Source organism: Hemitrygon akajei, unplaced genomic scaffold, assembly GCF_048418815.1.
Source record: "Hemitrygon akajei unplaced genomic scaffold, sHemAka1.3 Scf000039, whole genome shotgun sequence".
Classification (NCBI taxonomy): domain Eukaryota; kingdom Metazoa; phylum Chordata; class Chondrichthyes; order Myliobatiformes; family Dasyatidae; genus Hemitrygon; species Hemitrygon akajei.
In genome coordinates, this window is record NW_027331925.1 from 50,873 (window position 1) to 65,172 (window position 14,300).

Here is a 14,300-nt window from a genome sequence, read left to right on the forward strand (position 1 = left end):
TGCGCCTCCGGTAGTCACCGGGAGTGGCCTCTCCAGGGCGTGGTCCACCATGGGTACTGCGCCTCCGGTAGTCACCGGGAGTGGCCTCTCCAGGGCGGGGTCCACCATGGGTACTGCGCCTCTGGTAGTCACCGGGAGTGGCCTCTCCAGGGCGTGGTCCACCATGGGTACTGCGCCTCCGGTAGTCACCGGGTGTGGCTTCTATAGGGCGCAAGCTAGGGCAGAGCTGATATGGAGATCCGTCTGTTGCTCATGCAATGGGTCCCCCTCTCCACACTGATGGCAGGTCCAAAGGAACGACGAAAGTCGATACAGTTTGGTGCCAGCCGCATCGCAGGAGCTGCCGTGCCGGTGCTGGGTACAGCAGTCAGCCGCCTTCGGGACTCCGACCCGGGATTTTTCCTCGGAGTTTGATCCCAAAGCCTTTCCCGTGAGCGGGTACAGCCGCAAGGCAGCGGAGGTTTGAAATCGGAGTTTTCCCTCTCCCAGATGAGCAACCATCAGTGGTTAACGAGCCCCATCTGCCCGGGGCAACTGGTTTCAAGGCGCCAGTGGCCCTCCTTTGACTCTTCTCCTGTCAGTGAGAACAGCTCCGCCACGTGAAGGCCAGGAGTCGGATTTGGTTGTCAGAAGCTGTTTGAAACGCGCGCCATGAAGAGCATTTGTTTAGCAGAGGGAACTCGTCCCCACTACCACCCTTCGGCTGTGACCACCTATGGAGTCTAGAGAATAGTTATATGGGAACGTTAAAAATAAAACAAAGTTGTTATTGTGGTGCAAGCCACTGTATATTTATATTTTTTTCTACATAAGAATGTTTTCATTTGTTACTTTGTAAATATTTTTCTTCAGTACAACCTTTTGGCAGCTTTTGTACTTTTTCCATCCTGCATTAAATAAAACCCCTTGCACTAACGTGCTGGTGCGGACTGATATCGGTTTGATTTTCAACTGGTGACCCTCGTCGTGTACACTTCCCCACACCTGATAGCAAGGTGTGACAGCCCCAAATACACATGAGATTTTCCCAGAGCAAAAATCATTTCAAACAGTTCACAAATTAGCTGCCTCCACCTTACAGAATAGCGAAACCGAAGTTCAAAGTTCAAACCGTATTTATTAAAGTACCCTGAGATTCATCACACCCCAATCCGTGTGTACCCCAAATCTACAGACAGACCCCCAAATCTACCCACACACCCAAATCTATCCACACAATCAAATTCGAGTGCACGCGCTTATTCGACAATACACCCATAAATTTACACACATCCCCATCAGTGTATATTCCCATATTAGCCGACACAGCCCGAGATCTGTGCCCATCCCAAAATCCATGTGCAGCCCCAAATCCCAATGCATCCCACAAATGAGTGTGCACCGTCAAATCCACCGACATCCCTAAATCTGTGTGCAAACACAAATCTATCTGCACCCTCAGATCCGTGTGCAGCCCAACCCCGCTGACACCCCCACGTGAAAATTAGATTATCCCAGAGCAAGAACAGTATCAAACAGTTCACAAAATAGCCTTACAAAAGTAGCAAGAAAAAAGTTCGAAGTTCAAAATGTATTTATCAGTAATCTGTGAATGAAACAACGTTGAGATTCATCACACCTCAAATCGACCTGTACCCCCCAATCCCACACATTCGCTGCCACACCCCTAAGTCTGTAGACTTCCCCAAACCTGTGCGCACTCCTAAACCCACTGACACCCCACATACACATTAGAGTATCCCACAGCAAGAATCATTCCAAACTGCTCAGTAAGTAGCTGCCTCCGCCTTAAACTAACATCAAGAACAAAGTTCAAAGTGCATCTGTTATTAAGGTATGAAAAATGAAAAGCGTTCTTTTTCCTCACTACCCCAAATCTGTGAGCACCCCAAATCTGTGAGCTCTCCCAAATCGGTGTGCACCCACTTAACTATGCGCATCCCCTAAATCTGTGTACATTCCCAAATCGGTGTGCACCCACTTAACTATGCGCATCCCTCAAATCGGTGTACATTCCCAAATCCGTGCGCACCCCAAACCCACCGACACCTTCCAAATGCACGTTAGATCATACCAGAGCAAGAATCATTTCAAACATTTTCCAAATACCTACCCCACCTTAAAAAAAATCAAGAACAAAGTTCAAACTTCGATGTGTATTTATTATAAAAGTATCTATAAATGTAACAATCTTGCTCATTCTCACGGGACAGGAACGACACGCTGATGGGTCAAAGCGTTTGTTTCTGCACTGCTGTTTCTTTGACTGTCTCTCGCGTGAGAGGAACAACAGGGTGACGGGCCGAAGGGTAGTCTATGTGCTGTGGTGTTTGTGACTGACTCTAACGTTGGGGAATTATATGCACAATTAAAAGAGTTAAAACCTAACTGAGTTATTGGCAGCCTGACAAGTCGTGCTGTGAGAATAAAGTATGAACAAAGAATTGTTTGTTCCATGAAAAGCTGCATAGTGTCCCTGATCAGAGTGTGTGCGTGATAAGGAATATTTTTAACAGCTGCGCACTCTGAACTCAGAAACAGACTCTTCGTACATCATCCTGCCTGTGAGAGTCAATTACAGACACAACACCACATAGACCGTTAGGCCCATTATCCTGCTGTGCCTGTCACAGTAGAGTCAGGCACTAACGTGACAGAGGGAGAGAGAGAGAGAGAGAGAGAGAGAGAGAGAGAGAGAGAGAGAGAGAGAGAGAGAGAGAGAGAGAGAGAGAGAGAGAGAGAGAGAGAGAGATGGGGGGGGGCATTCGGCCCATCATCATGCAGATTATTTCCCATTACATTGAAACACAGACACGACAGCACAGAAACACTCTTTCAGCCCATCTTCCTGCTCGTTCTATCCCATTGTCCACAGACACTGTAGCACTGGGAGACGCTTCAGCCCATCAAGGTACCCATTCTAATTCTATCCCATTATCAGTAGAAACTATAGCACTGGGAGAGGCATTTCGGCCCATCCTCCTGCCGCATCTCCCCCATTCGAGTCAGTCACCGACACTATGGCATGGCAACAAACTCTCCGGCCCATCTTCTTGTTGTTCCTTTCACGTTAGAGTCAGTCACAGACACAGTACAGCAACGAAACGGACTGTGACTGAACAGGTTATTAATGCTAATTCTCCGCTAACCTTGACCCTTTGCCCGGTTAGTCACTCCTCCTCGTTCTGTCCATGGTCTAGTTTCCCCAGTGTTTCACGCCCTTTTCCCTCCCGGTCCGCAGCTCTTGGGAGTTCACCGTTTAAACACCCCGCAGTGAAACAATGGCTGGCTTGGGTAATCAAAACGATCCTTTCATTTAACTTGCACTGCTGGTCTATAACTCATAAAAATAAGGATTCTAGACACAGTCATTCCAAACACTTTCATTTGTTTTCACTCACACCGTTATAGGGGTTTGTTGACAGCAGAACGACCCCAAAAGACTGTTTGAGGGGTCCTGAAATAATACCCGGGTTAGTGGGGTCAGGTGCCCCACACCCTGAACAGGTAACACCACTGGTGGGGAGGGCATTATTACTTTATATTCATCTGAGCATGTGTACACTGATCTATGGGTTTACCTGTGGCATATGTTGTGAAATAAAACGCTAGCATGTTAGAATCTCAGCCGGGCGGAGGCAGATTTAAACCCCCAGTCTTTCGTTGCGAGGTTGGATTTGACGGTTGGTGAAAGTTAAAAGACAAAGTTTGTCGTTGAGAAAGCGTCTGTATATTTGTACTTTTTGTGCATGGGCGTTTGTTTTCATTTGTTTCTATATAAATTCTTTTTTCTCTACACAACTTTTTCGGCAACTTTTGTACTTTGCCCTCTGGCACTAAATCAAACTCCTTGCTGTTGCGGCTTGTCGTCCGTCGGTTTGTCTTTCAACAGGTGACCTCGTCGGGTTCTCTCCACACACCTGATAGCGAAGTGTGACGCCCCGAATGCACATCAGGTTATCCCAGAGCAGGTATCATTTCACACAGTTCACCAAATAGCTGCCTCCGCCTTACAAAAATAGCAAAAAACAAAGTTCAAGTTCAAACTGTATTTATTCATAAAGTACCTTGAGATTCATAACATCGCTAATGCGACCTACACCCTCAAATCCGTGTGTACGCTCCAAATATAAGGAGGCACCCAAATCTGTGTGCACTCCCAAATTCGTGTGCACCCTCACATTTGAGAACACACCCCATATCAGTGTGTGCCCACAAACTGGCCAGCACATTCCTAGATCTGTGTGCATCCCAAAATCCACATGCACCCCTAAATCCCAATGCACCCCACACGTCACTGTGCAGAGTGAAATCCACCGACACCCCCAAAACAGTGTGTTTAGGGGCACCTCTAAACCTGTGTGCACAAAATCGATCTGCACCCCTAAATCAGTGTGCAGCCCCAACACGCTGACACCCCACCTGCACATTAGATTACACCCCCCCAGCAAGAACAATTTCAAACCGTTTACAAAATACCTGCCTCCACCTGACAAACACAGCAAGAACAAAGTTCAGAATTCAAACTGTATTTATCAGTAAAGTATCTTTGAATGAACCAACCTTGAGATTCGTCACACCCCGAACCGACCTACGCCCCCTACTTCCCCATATTTGCTGACACACCCCTGAATCTGCGCTGATCCCCAAATCTGAGCGCACTCCTCAGCCCAGTAACACCCCCCATACATGGAATATTATCTCAGAGCAATAATCATGCCAAACTGTTCAGTAAATAGCGGCCTCCATCTTAAACTAACAGCAAGAACAAAGTTCAAGGTGCATTTATCATTAAATTATTCAAAAATGGAACAATCTTGTGTTTTGCCAAAGTACCAATTCCGCAGACACGCCAAATCCGTGTGCACCCACATATTAGTGAGCACCTCCAAATCTATGTGCACTGCCGAATCCGTGTGCACCCACATATCAGTGAGCACCTCCAAACCTATGTGCACTGCCGAATCCGTGTGCACCCACATATCAGTGTGCACCTCCAAATCTATGTGCACTGCCGAATCCGTGTGCACCCCAAACCCGCTGACACTCGCCACATGCACATTAGATTATCCCAGAGCAAGAATGATTTCAAACACTTCACAAATAGCTGCCCTACCCTAAAAGATAGCAAGAACAAAGTTCAAACTTCGAAATGTATTCATTATTAAGGTATCTATAAATGAAACAACCTGAGATTCGTCACACCCTCAGATGCGCCGACGCTGCCACATCTGCTTTGTGTGAGAAGCCAGAGTGTGGTATTAGATGGTCTCCTCTCTGAATAAAGGCCTGTGACCAGTGGAGTGCCGCAGCGATCGGTGCTGGGTCCGTTGTTGTTTACCATCGATATCAACGATCTGGATGATAATATGATACAGTACATCAGCAAATTTCTGAATGCCACCAGGATTGGGGGTGTAGTGGACAGTGAAGAAGGCATTCATGTTTGTTTCAGCATGATCTGATCCAGCTGGAAAAATGGGCTGAAAATAGCAGATCGAATTCAGTGCAGACAAGAGAGAGGTGTTGCTCTTCCATAGAACCAAACAGGGTCGGTCTTACCAAGTGAACGGAAGGGCACTGAGGAGTGTAGAAGATCAAACGGATCTGGCAATGCAGGTCTATAATTCATTCAAAGTGGCTTCAGAAGGATACAGATTGTTTGGAACTTTGGCCTTCATAAATCAATGTATCGATTATAGGAGATGGGATGTAACGTGTGAGATACTGATGAGGCCTTGCTACGAGATCTGTGTTCAGTTATCGTCACCGAGCTACAGGAAAGCTGTAACTAAGGTTGACGTGGTACAGAGGAAATTTACAAGGATGCTGCCACGTCTGGATTATCTGAGTTAAAGACTGAATAGCTTAAAACTTTATCCTTGCAAAGTGCAAGATTGATAGTAAATTTGATAGAGGTGTACAGAATTATGGGGGTATAGATCGGCAAGATTTTTCTGCTGATGTTGTGTGGGACTACAACCAAAAGCCATGGGCTAATGGTGAAAAGTGAAAAGCCTAAGCGGAACATGGCAGGTACCCGCTTCGCTCAATAGTTGAAATAGTTGTCAGCAGCGGGTCATTGTGAGCTCGATTACAAGGTTTAAGCGAAGTGTGGATAGGTACAAAAATGGTAGGGGTATAGAAGACTATTTAATGGTTTAGCGTGGCCTGCGCGTTGCAAATGGCCTGATTCTTTGCTGTACTTTTCTATGATTCTAATTCTACTTTTTGTCCCTAATTAGGCCATACGTTTCCAAATCATTACAAATGGTTACACATCCTTTCAGCAGTACTAAGCGGGGATTCACCAGTTAAGGGGACAGTCTGTGGGTTCTGTTGACGAGAATGAGACTACGGAAAGGTATGTTGAATCTCACATCCCAGGGTGAGAAACACCTCGGATCGAGGAAGTAGTGTTCCTCAGTGAGTGGATGAGATGCTGGAGGTCGTAGTTTACAAGTGACAGAAATGTGTGCCCGGGAAAACTCTGTACCTAGTGACCATAATTCTATCAGTTTCAAGATAATTGTGAAGATTGATATAACTGGTCCTCGGAATCTGACTGTAGTTTGGAAACACTACAATTTCGATGTCATCAGCAGAGTTCAGGCCGGTGTAGATTGGGTTACAATGCTTTCTAAGTTGAAAACATTCAGCAGTGCAGAGTTTATATGTTCCTGTTGGAATAAAGGCCAAGGCTTCAGGGATCTTGATTTTAGAGACATACTGAGAGTCTGATTAAGACGACGAAAGAGGCATAGACAGCTCGGATGAAATGAGTCACTCGGGAAGTATAAGAAAACATGAAATCACAGAGAATCAAGAAGGAATCAGCAGGAATCAAAGAAGGTTTGCTCGAGCAGACAAGCTGAAGGAGAATCCCAAGGGTCTCTGGAGATATGCCAGGGACAAATAGTCTTCCAAGAGAGACGGGGAAGATATTTTAAATGTTTTGTGTCTGTATGTGCTTCAGAGACAGGCACATGGACAAAGGAAATGGGCAGAACAGCACTGAGGTCATGGACCATATACAGATTATGGGGAAAGGGGTGTTTGCCGACTTGCGACAAATTATGGTGGATGAATGCCCAGGTCCAGATAGGGTGTCCTCCACGGTTCATGTCGGTGGCTGATGCGGAAATTGCTGGGACCTTGGCAGAGGGATTTAAAATGTCCTCAGTCACGGGTGAGGTGCTGGAGATTAGCTTCCGTTGATCAAGGAAAGTTCGAAGAATATGCCTGGAAATGAGAGACAGGTGCGTCTGACATCAGTCGTGGGTAACTTATTGGAAGACGTTTTAAGGGACAGGATATAGAAACTTCTCAATATCAATAGTATTCTGGTAAACTAATTTTGCAGATGACACCTAAATTCAGAGCGTGAGTGGGCAGCGAAGTAGGTGATAAAAACGTTCAGCATGAATTAAGCAGCTGGAAAGATTTTCTAAAAATGACAGATGGAATTTAATGCAGATCAGTGTGAGGTGTTGCACTTTGGGAAGACCAAGCAGAGAAGGACATGCACAGTGAATGGTAGGCAATTGAGGAGTACGGGAGAATGGAGGAATCTGGGAATACAGGTCCATAATTCCTAGGCAGGTCGTAGATTGTGTCATAAATTGAGCTTTTTTCACATTGACCAACATAACAGCTGATGATTCTACACGTGATAAAACCAAATGAAGATCCACATTGGCTCTTAATACGACAAGGGGATCGATCCAGGAACCATTTATGTGAACATCCTGTGAGCCCTCTCCAACGTCAGCCCATCCTTCCTAAGATAAGGGGCACAAAACTGCTCACAATACTCCAAGTGAGGCCTCGCCAGTTGTTTATAAACTCTCAACATTCCCTCCTCGCGTTTATATTCTAGTCTTCTCGAGGTGAATGCCAACACCGCACTTGCCTTCCTCACCACCGACTCAACCTGCAAATTAGCCTTCATGTCATCCTGAAGAAAGACTCCCAAGACCCCTTGCGCCTTATTTAAAAAAAATATCTATCACCTAATAAATAGTCTACCCTTTTATTTATTCTACCAAAGTACATTATCATAAACTGCTTGACAATATATTCCATCTGTTACATTCTGCCCTTTCTTCTAATCTGCCTAACACCTTCTGTAGCCTCTCTACTTCCTCAAATCTATCTGCGCCTTTACTTATCTTTGTATCATCCGCAAACTTGGCCACAAATCGCTCAATTCCGCCATCCAAGCCATTGACATATAATGTGAAAAGAAGCGGTCCCAACACAGCCCGCTGTGGAACACCACTAGTTACCGGCAGCCAACCAGAAAAGGTTCCCTTTATTCACACGCTTCGTAACCTGCCAAACAGCCAATGCTTCCCACATACCAGCAGCTTTTGTGTAATACCATGTGCTCTTAATTTGTTATGCAGCCTCATGTGTGGCACCTTGTCAAAGGCTTTTTGAAAATCCAAACAGACAACATCCTCTGTTTCTCTTTCGTCTACACTGATTGTTATTTCTTCAAAGAATTCCAGCAAAATTTCAGGCAAGATTTTCCACTGACAAAACCATGCTGACTACGGGCTATTCTATCATGTGCCTCCAGGAACCACGAAACCACCTACTAAATAATCGATTGCAAACCACCGAGTAATACGATAACATTTAACCTGACTCAGAATGTTTAAAGGAGATGTGTGTACAAGTTATTTTTCACACTCATAGTGGTGGGTGCCTGGAATGAATGCCTGGGGAGGTGATGGAGGAGCAGACGCTATAGAGGCTATTAGATACCACGTGAGTGTGAGGCGAATGGAGGGATGTGGACCTTGTGCAGGCAGGAGGGTTTGGTTTAGTAAGGCATTGAATGACCAGTTCAATTGGTTCAGAACAACACAGTGAGCAGAAGGGCCCGTACTGCTCCATGTTGGTGAGGTCACAGCTGGAGGACCGTGCGCACCTCTGGGTGGTCACCTCTGGAAGGACGTGATTAACCCGGAACGGCGGAGTAGGGATTCACGGCTTTTGCCGCCGGGACTGCAGGACTCGAGTCAGAAGGAGACTGGACAGTGACTGTCGCAGACAAGAGAAAATCTGCAGTAATCAAGGAGCTATCCTCCTTTTTCAAAGAAAGAGGCTACCTTTCTACCATCAACGCTGCCCTCTACCGCATCTCTTCCATTTCACGCACGTCTCCATCGCCTCTCTCGGCTCCTCCTTCCTCTTTTTCTTTCTTTCATGGCCTTCTGTCCCTTTCACTAATCAACTTTCCAATGAACTTCCCCCTCCCAGTTTTACCTATCGTCTGGTGTAGGCTCTCCCCTCCCCTCACTTTTTAAATCTACTCCTCAGTTTTTTTTTCTCCAGTCCTGCCGAAGGGTTTCGGCCCCAAACGTCGACTGTGCATTTTCCATAGATGCTGCCTGGCCTGCTGAGTTCCTCCAACATTTCGTGTGTGTTGATTGGATAGTGATTGTGCACTGATCCCAAATCTGAGTGATGCAACACTGATTCTCCTCTCCGCCACCACTGTCACGGTGCAATTGTCGGGTAATGCAAAGGGTGACAAAATCTGGTGTACGTAATGCATAAAAACGCGCTTGGATATGAACTACAACTCCCGTAGGGCCTCACGCTCAGTCGGCGGACGCTGCCGATCTGGAGGGTCCGCGAAGCCATCTGCTATAGTTCAATATGTCGCCTCCTCGCTCGCCGGGACTTTTCCTTCAGAAACACTCCTCCTCAGCCACCACAAACAACGCCGGATGGACTCACTGAGGTGTCGAAGGACAACAACGTCGGTGACCATCGGTGAACTCTGCCATGGGCACGGAGCGGAAGAGGAAGGGTAGTGTATGGTGCAGATTTCAACCCGGCCTATCGTAGCTCAGACTTACCTGTGTTCCCTGCTGTTAGTGGTTGAGATGCCTGTCGGTCAAATGAGAGCTCACACGATGATTTATTAAGATGAACGTCAGTCAGCCTTGCAAACAGTTAAAGGGAATGTCGATTCGGTGTTCCAGAGAACCGGAGAACAGACTGACGTCAGTGGATATATGTCGTCATCACAATTCTCTCAATAAAGATACTTCACTTGTGGATAAAATTAAGTTTGTGATGTTTATAACGGATGTGGTGAATTGTACTGATCAGATATCTCGTCATGCTGAGGAAATTAAAATTATTGCGAAGTCATTAGTGTTACACGGGAAGCTGTAAATGAAGATCTGATGGGCGGGGTATCTGTATCCCAGTCTGCTTGTGAAGGAACATAATGGGATTACAAATATTGCAGTGGAGTGTGAGAACCCTAATTTCTAAAGGTTAATACTTTAAGAAGTTTATTTCCGAATCAGAATCCTTTATTATCGCCGAGTATGAGGATACATACAGGGAATTTGATGCCGGTTTCCCTGAGCTCTCACTGTACAGAATTAAAAACAAACAAAGCAACAGTGCAAATAATCATAAACTATATACAATGAGGTCCACCTCATTGAATGTACAGGTGGACTTGATTTATAATAGACTAAAATTCAAGTGTTCATAAGACTGATGGCATACGGGAAAAAAAACTGTTCTTGTACCTATTTGTCCTGGCATACAGTGATCTAAAGCGCCTACCAGAAGGAAAGAGTTGGAACAGGTGATGTCCAGCGTGTGATGGGTCTACAATAATGCTGCTTGCTCGCTTCCTGACTCTAGATGCATATAAGTCCTGGGTCGAGGGCAGCTTCAGACCAATAATCCTTTCCGCAGCCCTGACGGTTCTTTGGAGTCTATTCTTGTCTTGTTTGGTGGCTGATCGAAACCAGACAGTGATGGACGAACAGAGATCAGACTGGATTATTCGTGAATAGAATTGAATCAGCAGCTCATGAGGGAGGTTGTACTTCCTGAGTTGACGGAGGAAATACAACCTGTGCTGAGTCTTTTTGATAAGAGTGTCCGCGTTGGGTGTCTGATGCACCATCAATAAATCTCGGAGATGGGAGGCGAACGATAGGCTTTTATTAGCTGCAAGAGACCACGATTAGTAACAAGAGACACAACATCCTGGAGACTGACGGAGGAGCAGTGCCTCCAACCGCCTTTATACAGGGGTCTGTGGGAGGAGCCACAGGAGTAATCAGAAGAGGGGCGTGTCCAGACAGGTATATGTAGCTTACCACAGTGTCCACTTCAGGTCCTGGGAGATTGTGACACCCAGAAATCTGAAGGTCTCCACGACAGACACAACACTGTTGAGTATAGAGCGTGGGTGGGGGGGGAGTTACTGGGGGGCTCCTCCAGAAGGCCACTGTCATCTCCACAGTCTTGAGCGTACTTAGCTCCAGATTGTTCTGACCACTCCAGAGGACCAGCCGTTCCACCTCCCGTCTGTATGCAGACTCATCACCGTCTCGGATAAGGCCAATGACAGTTGTGTCGTCTGCAGACTTCAGGAGTTTAACAGATGGATACTGTGAGGGGCAGTCATTAGTGTAAAGGGAGAAGAGCAGTGGGGAGAGCACACATCCCTGGGGGGATCCGGTACTGATTGTCCGGGTGCTAGAGATGATGCTCCCCAGCCTCACTGCTACACCCTGTCAGTCAGGAAGCTTGTGATCCACTGACAGATGGCGGGGGAGACAGTAAGCTGGGTGAGTTTGGAGTGGAGGATTTCTGGGACAATGGTGTTAAACGCCGAGCTGAAGTCAACAAACAGGACCCTCACAGAAGTTCCTGGGTTGTCGAGGTGTTGTAGAATGTAATGCAGTCCCATGTTGACCGCATCATCCACTGACCTGTTTACCCGATAAGCAAACTGCAGGGGGTCCAGCGGGGGGCCTATGATGTCCTTCAAGTGAGCCGACACTAGTCTCTCAAAGGACTTCATGACCACAGATGTCAAAGCAACAGGCCTGTAATCATTTAATCCCTGGATAGTGGGTTTCTTAGGGACTGGAATGGTAATGGAGCGCTTGAAACAATGAGGGACTTCACACAGCTCCAGTGATCTATTGAAGATCCGTGTGTAGATGGGGGCCAGCTGATCAGCGCAGGTCTTCAGGCAGGAGGGCGACGCACCGTCAGGGCCTGGCGCTTTCCTGGTCTTCTGCCTCCGGAACAGCTGACTCACCTCCCTCTCACAGATCCTGAGTGCAGATACAAGGGAGTTGAAATGAAGAACAAATTTCTGATTTGTCAAACCTCCGGATGTTATATGGATGCAGGTATCCCGGTTGCTACCACCAGATTTAGTGTCCATAATAATTCTGAAACGGCAGAAGATTTAACATTCGTTTCGAACATACTTGCTGGAGTCTGTATGTGGGATGTTATGGGTTATGAAACATTGGGGAGTGATCATTTTCCTGACTTTATAAGCCTGAGTTTGGATTTATATCGGGGACAGGAAGCTACTTGTAGGAGGTGGAATTTTTGGTAAAACAAATTGAGAGAAATGAAAGGTTTTCTGTGATGGTGTCTCAGTCTCCGAGTGATATTATTTAGAAAAGAACGGCACAGGCCATGGTGGGGACGGCGGTGATTTACTAGAATCCTATTGAGATAATTCTGGAATGGACATTAAACTTGGAAATGTTTGAAAATGATTGAGAAAATTGGGGAATTTGAAGGGATCATAATATTCCAGTACTGATTAATGTGGTTAAAATAATCGTTACAGAAACGGGGACGGTTGTGTTACTGACTGGGTCATTTGCTGCGATTCGTAATCACGATCATTTAAGTGAAGAAGTTAAACAATGTCGGAATATGTTTCTAAGTGAATACCCTGATGTGTTGGAAGTCAGCTGTAACAATGATAGTATCACAGATGTCGAGTATTTTTTGTGTGAATTTAAGAATATTATTAATGCAGGTTAGGCATCCCCATGAAAGGATGATCGTATGACCAGACATATGACTGACAGCTCTCTTGAGAAAATATTCACAGTTTTGAATCGTATTTGGAAGTTAGTTTATCTTCCGGCCCCATGGAACTGGCAGCAGTACTGCCTATTATAAAATCTGTGAGATCCCTATCTGATCCTTCCAGTTGTGGGTTTATATCGTTGAATATTGGCATGAACATTGACTTCTCTAACTTCCGTTAATGCCCCTCCTTCCCTTCTTACCCCATCCATGACATATTTAGTTATTGTTTTTTTCTCTCTCTCTGCCCATCTCTCTGCCTGTCCTCCATCTCCCTCTGTGCTCCCCCCTCCCCCCTTCTTTCTCCCGAGGCCTCCCGTCCCATGATCCTTTCCCTTCTCCAGCTCTGTATCACTTTCGCCAATCACCTTATCAGCTCTTAGCTTCATCCCATCCCCTCCGGTCTTCTCCGATCATTTCGCATTTCCCACTCCCCCCCCCCCCCCGACTACTTTCAAATCTCTTAGTATCTTTCCCTTCAGTTAGTGCTGACGGAGTGTCTCGGCCCGAAACCTCGACAGTGCTTCTCCTTATAGATGCTGCCTGGCCTGATGTGCTCCACCAGCATTTTTTGTGTGTTGTTTGAATTTCCAGCATCTTCAGATTTCCTCGTGTTATATCGTTAATGCCTCGTTTATGTAAACTGATGGAATGTCTGGTAATCGAGCGCTTGAGATATATTTTGGAAAAGAGAAGATAGATAGATAGATAGATAGATAGATAGATAGATAGATAGATAGATAGATAGATAGATAGATGGATAGATAGATAGATACTTTATTCATCCCCATGGGGAAATTCAACATTTTTTCCAATGTCCCATACACTTGTTGTAGCAAAACTAATTACATACAAAACTTAACTCAGTAAAAATATGATATGCATCTAAATCACTCTCTCCAAAAGCATTAATAATAGCTTTTAAAAAGTTCTTAAGTAGTTTACTTAAATACATTAAATACAATCAACCCCGGCACTTTAACATATCTTACTCCTGGCGGTTGAATTGTAAAGACTAATGGCATTATATTATATATTAGAGAAATGATAGAGCGTTTTATTGGAGTGATTCATGATCCTGAACCAAAGGGGATAAATTTACAGAAATTCTCTCACGCCAAGACTGAACAATTCCCGACAACCAATGGACACATTCAAGGACTCCAACTCACGTTGTTGATATTTATATCTTGTTTATTTATTTTTTTTCTCATTTCAATTCGCACAGTTTGTTGTCCTTTGCACATTGTTGTGTTTTTTTTTGGTCCGTCCTGTTGGGTGTGGTCTTTCATTGTTTCCATTATGATTCTTGCATTTACTGAGCATGCTCACAAAAAACTAAAACTAAAAAAATAATAAATTTACTCTGTTCATTTTAAATTGTACATTCAAATTTGTAAATG